A 13669-nucleotide genomic window follows, 5' to 3' on the forward strand; every position below is an offset into this window, starting at 1 on the left:
TAGTAGTATTAGTAGTAGTAGTAGTGGTAGTAGTAGTAGTAGTAGTAGTAGTAGTAGTAGTGGTAGTAGTAGTAGTAGTAGTAGTAGTAGTATTAGTAGTAGTAGTAGTGGTAGTAGTAGTAGTAGTAGTATTAGTAGTAGTAGTAGTAGTAGTAGTAGTAGTAGTGGTAGTAGTAGTAGTAGTAGTAGTGGTAGTAGTAGTAGTAGTAGTAGTAGTAGTAGTGGTAGTAGTAGTAGTAGAAGCTGCAGCTGCTGGCCTGTGTGTCCAGTGCAGCTGTCATAGATAATGCAGACCTGAGCTCCAGGTGACAGTGCCACTAACAGACAGACACTTGTGTGGTGGTGTGGACACAGCAGACTTTACCAGGTGTCCTTCTGCTGAGTCTATGAAGGGAGGAACACCGACATGAGGTTCACCTGCTGACAGACTCGGAGACCGACCCCCCCCCCCCCACAGTCTTTCTCCTCAGTCTGCGGCCTTCACACAGCCTCGTCTAGACCTAAAAATACTGACCTCGTACGTCGACAGAAGAAAGTCAAATGACACAACGCTGATAAAACCCACAACAGAACGTTTTTGAACTCTCCACCTTTTGTGCAACACATTTGTCACATCCTCCAAGTGTCTGTCCCATTTCACAGGTGACTTGTGACGTCCCAGGTCCGTCCATTTCATTCTATTTTCTGTCTGTTGTTAGATTTTGTTTGGCTTTCGGCAGTGCGTAGAAACTAACTTTTCTTCTCTTTTCCTTACTTTCCTTCCATCTTCTGTCTGTTTTTCTTTTTCTTTCCCTATTTTATAATCGAGGGTCTGTCAATCAAATTCAAATAAAATAGATAGATAGATAGATAGATAGATAGATAGATAGATAGATAGATAGATAGATAGATAGATAGTGTCAAATCCTAACAAAAGTTATCTCATGACACTTTACATTTTGAGCTGATCTATACCAGACTCTTAACCCTTTAGCAGACAAGTGACTATTTTTGGTCATTTCCACATACATTTTTCCATTGGACATATGTGCAAAACTTTACCGATATTTACTAAATGTCAAAAAAACAGAAGTGTGTTTTGACGGTTTTTCCATGAAATCACAAATGCGATGATTTGTTTATTATCGCGAGATGACGAGAAGTCATTCCATAAACATGGCGACGAACGTAAATATGTTGATTTACAGATTTAGTCATTATTATTATTATTATTATTATTATTATTATTATTATTATTATTATTATTTATTACCCCTTTATCCCGTACTAAATGAAAAAATGATTCAGTTTCCTGGTGTGTCCACATATACTGCAACATGTTTCTTTTAAAAATCTTCTTCTTTGCTTGTTGTAACATCTGTCAACATCCGTGTTTTTTTAATTCATGTGACTCTAGCTGTGTAAAAAGGTCTTTCCATTGCAGTTTTGCGTGATATACCAACTGCACTACGCCTGAAAAACCACCTCTTGCCAGCGTAAAAAATGAGATTTTTGGCGAAATTGTCGTTTTTCCATTAAACCTAGCATACAGAGGACCGTTTGCTGTCTGAATTCGGTATGAAATAATTGGATTATTATCTCTGTTGAATATTGTTGATAGCAGTAATGTTTTTCTGTTGATAAAATGTATAAAGTAGAGTTTGTGAACTGAAATTACTGTTAAATTTGATTTACTGTATTTTGTAAAGAAATGTCATGGTGGCGTTATGGTGACTATGTTTTGTTTTCTAGCCATAGAAAGGTGCCACTGCTGTATTTTTGTACAGTATTTATACTGAAAGTATTCTGCATTTTTTTCTTTTTTTAATTAAATGGCTTTTTATGTTTTTTTTTTTTTGTTTTTTTTTTAATCTATACTTGCATTTTATTCTTTTATTTTGGTTTTATTTTGTCAAAGGGTAGTGTATATTAAAGTGGTTCTCCTAAAATATTGCCCTGATTTGTTTTTATTACTGTCGGTTTCAGGCGCTGCAGCTCTTTCATAATTCGTAGTTCAAGTTCTTGTTTGTTCAGTATTAATTGTCAGCCTTGTAAATCCAAGCTGGACTGACTGTACATATCCTGACCAAGGAAAATGAAATTCTCACTTTGTGCAGTAATCTACACCTGGCTTTACTGCCTCCGTCTAGAATAATATAAATAATATAGACTAAATGTCCTCTAAAATTAACATTTATTCGAAACATAGTATAGTAAACTATTACATGATCAAAAACAAATTAATTTTCGCAAAAAAAAAAAAAAAGTCTCCATTTTGAACGTTTGGGGTCACCAGAAATTTGTGATGTTAAAATGGGGTCACGAGCCAAAAAAGGTTGGAAACCACTGCATTAGCATAAAGCACAGGTGTCAAACATGCGGCCCGGGGGCCAAATCTGGCCCGTAGGATGAATTACACTAAAGATATTAACAATCAATAGTGTAAAAATCATTTTAATTCAGGTTCCACATACAAACCAATTAGATCTCAACTGGGTTAGATCAGTAAACTAGCATCATAATAACCAATAAATAATGAAAACTGCAGATTTTATCTGTGTTTTAGTGGAAAAAAGTAAAATTACATGAAAATGTTTACATTAATAAACTATCCTTTTACAAAAAAATGGGAAAAAGCTGAACAAATAGGAACAACCTGAAATGTCTTAAGAGAAGTAAAAGTAATTGTACCAATATTCTGCCTGATACTAAATGTTTTGTGTATTTATAATTGTAATGTAAGTTGTAACGCACATGTGTAAATGATGAACTGATAAACTGAGGCAGAATATTGTTAAAATTGTGCTTGTTTTTCTTAGGAAATTTCAAGTTGTTCATGTCATTCAGGTTTTTAAGGAAGCGTTGTAGATGTAAACATTATCATAATTTAATTTTACTTTTTTCACTGGTATTATTCTACTGGTCCGGCCCACTTGAGATCATATTGGGGTGAATGTGGCCCCTGAAAGAAAATGAGTTTGACACCCCTGGCATAAAGGAAAATAAAGTCCCCACAAAATTGCATTTGAAGTTGTGTGTTAAATTTATCGCGGCTTCATAGGCTTAAAGCAGATAAAACAAGCAGCTGCTGCCTTCGACATTTTCAGCTTTCAGTCACTCCGCTTCTGTTTCATTCAGTAACTTTGTCGTCGACACACACCGCACACACACTCCTCTGGCTTTTTCTTCCCACATCATTTGAGCAAAGACAGAGCAGAAACATATTGCTCCTATTATACCCTGGCGTTTAGTTTTCCATAGAAATGCAGTGATTGTGTTTCCGTTGGAGCGCACTGGTGTAGATGATGGCTTTGGCAGGCGGCAGACAGCCCCGCGCTGATGAGCTAACACTCGGCTGGAGGAGAATGGGACTGGAAGAGTTATGAAAAATGGTGCGGCGTTTAGCGGCGTTTGGCACTGCTGCCGTGGGTTCATTGAGTCAGAAACGAAGAGGCCGTCTTTGTGGGGTGGGACTGTCACAGCGGGATGACAGATTGCATTCTGGGTCCTCTGAGGGAAGCTCGGAGGTTGAGATAATGGTTATGAAATAAAACTCCGCAAAACTGTGAAAACAACAAAACGCTGTGACGTAAAGTGCCAGTTTAAGGTGAAATACTCCGCTACACAACAAATAGCGTATGCAAAAGAAATCATTGCACACTCACATACTCGAACATATTGTGTTTGAAAAGCCCCATTGATCTGCTGGGAAATAACATTTTTGGCATGAAACTTGGCTGTTTGGCACTTCAGGAAACAAGCTGACAACTTGGCCTTAGGAAAGCAATAAACTGGTTTCCTCAAGAGACGGAGCGTGGCTCGCTCTTCAGACTGGGACATTAGGTGATTGCTGTTCATTCCCTCATCTTATTGTCTGGTCATCAGAAGGAATTTATCAGTTAAAGCTTCACGAAAATGAATTTTATGAGTCACATAAATGGCCAGAAGAAAAAGTCTACCTATGTCTGACCAATACATGGTAAAAATCAAGCGTGTTTTTCTCATTTCTAGTCAAAATATCTCTTCACATTTTAAACTAGAAGCACTTGGAGAGCGCAGACCTCCGCCAAGGCAGATCAGTACCCCGGATTTGGATGAAACTTTCAGGAAATGTTGATACTGGCACAATTTTGGTGGTGATCGGGGGTGGGGGGGGCACTGATCTGCCTTGGCGGAGGTCTGCGCTGTCTTTTCTAGAAAAGCACTCGTAAAGCGCAGACCCCCGCCAAGGCAGATCAGTGCCCCCCCCCCACCACCACCCCCGATCACCACCAAAATTGCGCCAGTATCAACATTTCCTGAAAGTTTCATCCAAATCTGTTTATAACTTTTGGAGTTATCTTGCACACAAACAGACAGACAAACAAGCCAACGCTGACAAAAACATAACCTCTTTTTTGGAGGTAATAAGACATAATCACATAAAGAGTAACTTTCAGTGAGATGTAAGAACTTATTTTTAGACATTATTTTTTGCTTAATTCGAGCAAAAAAAAAAAAAAAAAAAAAATCTACCAATGGAACAAGTGAAAATTATCTTGGTACGATTTCTTGAAATAAGATTTTCAAGATCTATTGTCTCAAAATAAGTTCTTATATCTCACTAACAAGTTACACTTTAGGTGATTATGTCTTATTTTAAGTGCGATGACATTATTTTGACTAGAAATGAGTAGAATACACTTGGTAAAACTTGGGAGACTCCACCAGACCTCTAAAGGTCTGCTGTAGTATCTGGACCAAGATGTTCGCAGCAGATCCCTGAAGTCCTGGAAGTAGAGAGAGATGGACCTACATGGATGATTAGTTGTCCCTAGGGATGCAACGGTACAGAAAAATTCTGGTTTTGTATGTTTTTGGTACAGGGGTCTTTGGTTCGATATGTTTTCGGTACAGTGAAGGAGATCTATATCGCTTAAAAAAAACCCCTTTAAATATAACTGATCCTCATGAAACAATGCCGACACACCACTCTTGTCTTGCTTTCTCTCTATTGACATAACTGACAAGGAATCTGAAATGCTCCCAAATCAGTGACCTTAGAGAAGACGGATTGTTGTCCAACTCTGGCTTTGTACCTGTGACGCTCCTCTGAGCTGCCATACTGGTTCATGTTCAGCATGTGTATGGTGCGTAGTCCACTTACACGTCCATCTAGGATATCAAATATTGCACATGGGTTCCGCTGGGGGCCAGCCTGCTTATAATGTGTGCCAGTGGTGGCTGCTCATCTTTCAGAGAGGGGAAGCTCATTGTCGGCTTATATCAAAAAAACTGTCAAGTTATTTAAACAGAAATTCGACCCTCCGTTCCTTTTTAAGAAAATGGTCAGTGACCTTATCGTACCAAGTAGGCGTCTTTTCCAGGGACTTAATGGCTAGTTCACTCTGACCTAGCCAACAGTATGATGGATTTAACTATCTACAAAATGATATTAAACTCGAACAAGAAATGATTAAATTATGTAACTGAAACAAGAAAACGTTGAAATTCTGTTAAATTGAAACAAGGAAGTACAATGAGTGTGTTTTATTTACAGTTCAAGAAGTGAACAAGTAATTTCGTAGTGGTTTCTCTCTCGATTTCACAAACAGAATGTGTGACGGTATTAAACTGAACTCTATCAAGTAAAGGAGTAGATCTCAAAAGAGCTGTCAATCAAACGGGATTCAGCCTTTCGACTGATCCTCCAATCAGCACGCGGAAGCACAGCGTCCATCCCAGACGAGCTCCGCCCACAGCTCCATTCACCCCCAGAGACATCGAGCGTCCGGGGGTGGGACGACATCGTGGCATTTATCCAATTACTGTCCAGTTTTGAGGCAATGAAAAAAACTGTTCCACTCAGTCCCGTTGAAGTGCATGGACGCTGAGCATCTACGGGCAAATGCACTGAGCAGAGATCGAATGAGAAAACAGCGCAACGGGAATGGAGGAGAAGTGAACAACATTGAGTCTGTTGATTTGTGATAAAGCCGATTCTGAACAAACTCGTCTGTGAGATGAACGTGTTCCAACACATTTGTAGTCAATGAAATGTCAACACAACCGTACATATTTAACCATTTAATTTTCGTAATTTTAGGGGAAATGGTAAATGGACTGAACTTATATAGCGCATTTTCTACACCGTCATGGTACCCAAAGCGCTTTACAATTCCTCACATTCACCCATTCACACACACATTCATACACCAGTATGAGTATAACTGCTGCTATGCAAGGCACTGCCTGGCCCTACTGGGAGCAATTTAGGGTTCAGTGTCTTGCCCAAGGACACTTCAACATGTCGACAGTCGGAGCTAGGATTCGAACCGCCAACCCTTTGGTCATTGGACGACCCACTCTCCACTCTACCAACTGAGCCACAGCCACCCTGGAGCTGAGCTTCCCTTGTAGTCTTTGAGAAATCGCCTCTGATGTGTGTGTTTTGCTTCAAGTTTCGAGTGGAAACTTAAGGTTCTTCACATAGGCTGCATGTATTCATTCGGTACACCTTTGTATTGTATTGAAAGCCTTGAACCAAAACATTTCGGTACAAATGAGTGTACCATTACACCCCTAGTTGTCCCGAGGCTGGGATGTCCTGAAATTGGAAATTCCTTCCTTAGTCCATTTTTGGTCGGTACTAACCACTGAAGACCAGGAACATCCAACAAGACCTGTAGTTGTGGAGAGGCTCTGACCCAGTCATCACCGTTACAAAAAAGTCACTCAGTTCCTTTACTCATTTTTTCTGTTTCCAACACATCAGCTTCGAGGACTAAATGTTCACTTCCTGCCTGGTACATCCAATCCAGAAAAAAGCTGCCACTGTAATGAAACAACCAATATTATAACCACTTCTTCTATCAGTGATCATAATGCGGTAAACTAAAGAATTCGCACTTCAGCACTTGGCATAGCAAAGAGACGTTTCTGAAATTTGCTACAATACAAATACTACAAGAAGCTGTTAAAGATTAAAGAAGAAAGTGAAATACAAGTGCCTTAAACGGCTTCCTGAATAAATCCTCTTCAGACTACAGAGGAAGTCATTAACGGTGCACACAGTTATACGACTCCGCACTGAGTGAATCTGAACAGCGTAACATGTTGAAAGAGCCCTGAAGCAAGACATGCTGCTGAAGTGGTTAATCTCACCACTATCACACACTACCTGCAGTCATTTCCCTCCCAGGACAACTACCGTCACATGATCGGTGTAACATCACAGGAAAAGTGCTAGCGGCTCCAAACCAGTTGCTGTTAAACATTGACTGATCCAAATCTCGGCAGTAATGATACTCTTGGCAAAGTCATGCATAGGACACATAGAACAGCTTCCATAAGGTCTGTATAATTATGATAAGCCCTCTCCATCTTTCGTATACGCTCGGACTGATTGAAAAGGGTTAAAATCCTATAGCAAAGATTAACTTAAGAGCAAAAGCAGCGGCACATTCTTATATAGACCCCCAGCACAATGCATATCAAGTATGTTCCACCAAGGACAACCAACAAAGGAAGCAGTTACAAGGAGGACAAAGGAACGAGTTCGTCCGAAACCTGATGTTAGAATAAGCAAACAACCTGAATCTTACTATGAATGCCAGTGTAACAGGCCAAAGTACTGGGGCGCCGATAACAGGGGCTAAACACGGTGAATTCATGGGGCCTAGTATGGTTTTTTGACCGTATATTAGCATTCAAAGCACTTTATATATATATTTTTTTATTTTAATGGTGGTCACAAAGTTATAGTTGGTGTTAGTGGTCACAGGGGCACCGATGGGCGGGAGGGGGGTAAGCATGACAAATTCATGGGGCCTAGGATGGTTTTTCGACCGTACATTAGCATATTAGCATTCAAAGCACTTTTTATTTTTGTATTTCATTTTAATGTCGGTCACAAAGTTATAGTTGGTGTTAGTGGTCACTGGGGCATAGATAAAGGGGGGTAAACATGACAAATTCATGGGGCCTAGCATGTTTTTTTTTTACCGTACATTAGCATATTAGCATTAAAAGTATTTTTTTTTTATTTTTTAAATTTTCTTTTTATGGTGGTCACAAAGTTATAGTTGGTGGTAGCAGTTGCTGGGCCTCTGATGGGCGGGGGGGGCATGAGAAATTCATGGGGTCCCAGCATGTTTTTTTTTTTTTTTTTGTGATCGTACATTAGCATATTAGCATTCAAAGCATTTTAAATTTTTGTTATTTCATTTAAATGGTTGTCACAAAGTTATAGTTGGTGTTAGTAGTCGCTGGTTCAACAATAAAGGGGATGGGGTGGGGTAAAAATGACAAATTCGTGGGGTCCCAGCATGTTTTTTTTTTTTGGCCATACATTAGCATATTAGCATTCACCGCACATTAGCATATTAGCATTCAAAGCATTTTTTTTTAATTTTACTTTAATGGTGATCACAAAGTTATAGTTGGTGTTGGTGATCACTGGGATGCCAACTGGGGGGGCGGGGCATGACAAATTCATGGGGTCCCAGCATGTTCTTTTTCAACCATACATTAGCATATTAGCATTCAAAGCATTTTTTATTGTTTTTATTTTATTTTAATGGTGGTCACAAAGTTTTAGTTGGTGTTAGGGGTCACTGGGGAGCCAATGGTGGTGGGGGGTAAACACAGCAAATTCATGGGCCCTAGCATGGTTTTTCGACTGTACATTAGCATGTTAGCATTCAAAGCATTTAAAAAAAAAAATCATTTTAATGGTGGTCACAAAGTTATAGTTGGTGTTAGTACTCGCTGGGGCTCTGATGAGGGAGGGGGAAGACATGACAAATTCATGGGGCCTAGCATGGTTTTTTGACCATACATTAGCATATTAGCATTCAAAGTATTTCTTATTCATTTTTATTTTAATGGTGGTCACAAAGTTATAGTTGGTGTTAATGGTCATCGGGCGCTGATGGGGGTGGGGGGGTAAACATGACAAATTCATGAGGCCTAGCATGGTTTTTTGACCGTACATTAGCATATTAGCATTCAAAGCATTTTTTATTTCTTATTTTTATTTTATTTAAATGGTCACAAAGTTTTAGTTGATGTTAGTGGTTGCTGGGGTGCTGATGGGGTGGGGGGGTAAACATGACAAATTCATGAGGCCTAGCATGGTTTTTTGACCGTACATTAGCATATTAGCATTCAAAGCATTTTTTATTTCTTATTTTTATTTTATTTAAATGGTCACAAAGTTTTAGTTGATGTTAGTGGTTGCTGGGGTGCTGATGGGGTGGGGTGGGGTAAACATGACAAATTCATGGGGCCCAGCATTTGTGGGGGGCCCACAGAGCAGAGTGGATACAGGCTGATTAAGCTTTTTCTGGTTGAAGTAATGAAAGTTATTTAGAGTTTTAAGGTTTAAGTCAGTTAGCCTTCTCATTTGACAAAGCTGAACCCTAATAAAATGTTGAAAAATTTAATAATTCTTGCATGTATCACTAAACAATACTGATATCATGGGGGTATACTCTGGTCTGGGGGTATACTTTGGCCTGTTACACCAATGTGACTTAGAGGAACCTTCAGATAAAGAAAAAAAGATGATGATAGTTGTGTGTTGAAGCGACGGAAAAGGGCTGGAGTATTTGGAAGAAAGGCCCCGATGTAGAAGATCAAGCGAAAAGCATGAAATCAGAGCAAAAACTGTTGTGTATTTTCTTGAATTCATGGTCACAGACATCCGTTCTACTGTCTGGATATGTCAGGATGATGTGTTAAATCTGCCAAAGACATGCAAGTGAGAAGCATTAAAGTGGTGGAGTTTTTGTGCAGCTAATGGAACCTACCATACAATTACACTCTCAGTGTAGCAACAACAAACGACAAAAAAAAAAACAAAAACAAAAAAACAGGAGCGTAGAATGTCAACCATCAGCTCTATTGACTGGAGCTTCTCAGCATCCTGTATCCCTGAGTAGATTTTCCACCTGCCTCCACTTAAAAAAAAACAATTCATGCTGAGCCAGACAAACACCAGCGGTTGAAAAAAAAAAACAAAAAAAGAACCACAAGAGCCATTCACTGTTTTAAGTGAAGAGAGTGAATTATATAATAGCAATAGTGCGGGTCAGCTGTTTCTCCAGGCTGTAAAGTGAACCTCGTGCAGAAGAGGCAGGTACTTCAGCGAGGGTCACCGTAAAACTGTCATGATGTTCAAATACTCAAGTGGTTGTTAACCCATAAAGACCCAGAGCTACTTTTGTGGCAACTCCCAAATGAATTTTTCTCTATTTCCACCTGTCTTAACTAAGGTTATTATTGTTAACGAACACTAACGAAATGACGAAAACTAGAATTGAAAAAACATTTTCATTAACTGAAATAAAAACTGTAATTAAAAGAAAAAAAAAAACAATAACTGAAACTGTATTGTGTGCTTACAAAACTAACTAAAACATAGAAATTATGGATAAAATTCCCTTTGTTTTTGTCAATGTCGGACTGATATGAAATCCATTTATTTCGCCCGAGCAATTTTAAATGGTGGCACCATATGACACTTCACCATCCTTCACTTCTTGTTACTTGTTGTTTAGAGTCGGCTTCTTAAAAAAAAACAGTAAAAAAAAAAAACGGTATTATTCCGGCAGCAGGGGTGCTGAAAAAATACTGTAAAATAACCATCTCATAAAAATACGGTAATTTTCCATAATTAAAATACAGTGATTTGTCCTAACTTTTCTTTTTTTTTTTTTTTTTACTTTTTTTTTTACTTTTTAATGTTTAATAAAGAATATTTTCATGTATTAAAACAATCAAATGACATATATATATATATATATATATATATGTGTGTATAAAATTTTCAATGAGACTAAGTTGTAGAATCCACTGATAAAAACTGCATTTTGACAGTTTATCAGTGCTTATACATGTTATACATTCACAAAAATACATTTTTTCAACATTTTTGTTGTGAAACCTCCCATAATTACACAAGATATTTGTCATATTTTTTTTTTTTTTTACAGTATTAAACTTTAAATTAACAGTTTAATCTCATAAATAGAAAAGAAATATTTGTGAAATTATGATATATTTGCAAATGTATTTTAACTGTATTTTTCTGTGAAAAAAGTTTTTAAAAAATTCTTCGAAAAAATTGACATTTTTTGGTTATTCAGTTACAGTTTTTTCGTGCTATTTTCCATTTGACATGTAAAATCACAGTCTATTTTTGTCATTTCATCAATATTTTCCCATATCTTAAAAATACAGGAAAAATCTGTAAAATAAACAGTGAAAGGTCTGTTAAATTACAGATTTTTTTACAGTGTAGAAATGAAAATTCAAGGAAGCAAAAAATAACATTACACACAAAAAAGAAAAAGAGTCATATTTGAAAAGGGGTGAGAAGAAACATAACTTATTACCTCTCACCCCTTTGTCTAAACCAGCAATATGTACACACACACACACACACACACACACACACATATACACACATATCCAATCATATACATATATACCTATGCACAGAGATGCGCATAGATGTACAAATACATATACACACTGACACATACATGCACATGTTCATTCACATAGACCACACATAAATGTCCACTTTAGGAGTGTCTGAAATCACAGTACAAGGCTCTTCTGACATGAACATAGGAAATACAACAGTAACAGGTAACATGGGACACATAAATGTTCCAACCCTGTGGTTTATTGGGTGCAAGTCCTATTTAAATGGATTGGATTGGACCCCTTATCGTCCACCTTTATTGTTTTTATTTCTTCCGACTGCATTTCTTCCACTCTACAGCACCACGCAGGTATTAAAGGTAAAGGTCAGGGGAAGATGAGGAAAGACATGATGTGTTTAACAAGCGGGGCTTGAACCGAAGGTGTTACAGCCGTTTGCTGCAACAGTTCTAACACTGCTTCTGTGAAATAGTAATAAATGTTTTGTTTTGCTGTTTTTGACCGTATCATATTTTAAAGGAGTGTAATAGAGTGGAGCTGAAACACTGGACAATATTAGTGTGGTTTATTTATTGTTCTTCGACCCAGACATACCGGCGGTACAGTCACCTCTATACAAGCGCTATAGGCAGGGGTGTCAAACTCATTTTAGTTCAGGGGCCACATTCTTCCCAATATGATCTCAAGTGGGCCGGACCAGTAAAATAATAACAGCGAAAAGAGTAAAATAATATTATGATAATGTATATATCTACAAAGTTTCCTTAAAAATCTGAATAAGATGAACAACTTGAAATCTCTTAACAAAAGCAAGCGTAATTTTAACAATATTCTGCCTCAATTTATCATTAACACGTACATTACAGCTTACATTACAATTCCACAAAATATTTAGTAAGAGGTAGAATATTGATAAAATTACATTTACTTTTCTTAACACATCTCAGGTTGTTCATATTTGTTCAGGTTATTCACATTTTTTGTAAAAGCGAAGTTTGTGAATATATGAATGAACAAACGTCCTGCCCCCTCAAATAAAAGTTTCCAAAGATAGGGAAAAGGAACATGAGGTGCACAACAGCAGGAGACAAAGAGGAATTAGTAAAGCATCTGAAGTTTCACTGTACAGTCGTATGGTGCAAACCCCCCCCATCTGTTATTATTATTTATGCATACTGTATACGTTATATTTTCTGTTCAGATATGGAAATATTAAAGGCAGTTAATGAAAACTAACCCATTTATACTATTTCATTTCCTCACCCAGTGATCATCATCCCGTGGGCACTTTTTGACTTTGGAAGGTTTGACTTAATTTTGTGTTTTTATGATGTATTTGTTTCTATGTATGAAAGCTTGTGTCTGGTTGAAACTATGTATTGTACTGCTGCCCGTCTTGGCCAGGACGCTCTTGAAAAAGAGATTTTTAACTCATTGAGGTTTTCCTGGTTAAATAAAGGTAAATAAAGGTGAATAAATAATAATAATAATAATAATAATAATAGTAGTAGTAGTCATAGTAGTAGTAATAATAATAATGATAATAATAGTATTAGTGTTAGTAGTAGTAGTAGTAATAATAATAATAATAATAATAATAATAATAATAGTAGTAGTGTTAGTAGTAGTAGTAGTAGTAGTAATAGTAATAATAATAATTCTAATAATAATAATGATAATAATAACAGTAGTGGTAGTCGTAGTCATAGTAATAGTCATAACAATAATGATAATAATAATAACAGCAGTCGTAATAATAATAATAATAATAATAATAATAATAGTAGTCATAGTAGTAGTAATAATAATGATAATAATAATAGTAGTAGTGTTAGTAGTAGTAGTAATAATAATAATTCTAATAATAATAATGATAATAATAATAACAGTAGTCGTAATAATAATAATAATAATAATAATAATAATAATAATAATAATAACATTACATTTATGAAGCACTTTTCTTTCAGCAGAATCTCAAAGTGCTACAGAGATAAGGAATCGGATCAATAAGAAAAATCGATAATGGAATCGGAATCGTTAAATTCTTCTTGATTCCCATCGTTAGTCTGCACAGGAGTATCACATCGACTTAAGCTAATTCTATCCTAACTCCAACCCTAAAAACCCTCAGCTGTAATCATTTACATTGTCAATACCTGCATTTTGTCGTCTAAAGGCAGAAGAGTCCTCACATGTGACCGGGTAAACAGATCTGAGTCTTCATTGTAGAGTAATGCTCCTCACACACACACAC

This window comes from Sphaeramia orbicularis, chromosome 14, assembly GCF_902148855.1.
Source record: "Sphaeramia orbicularis chromosome 14, fSphaOr1.1, whole genome shotgun sequence".
NCBI classification, from domain to species: domain Eukaryota; kingdom Metazoa; phylum Chordata; class Actinopteri; order Kurtiformes; family Apogonidae; genus Sphaeramia; species Sphaeramia orbicularis.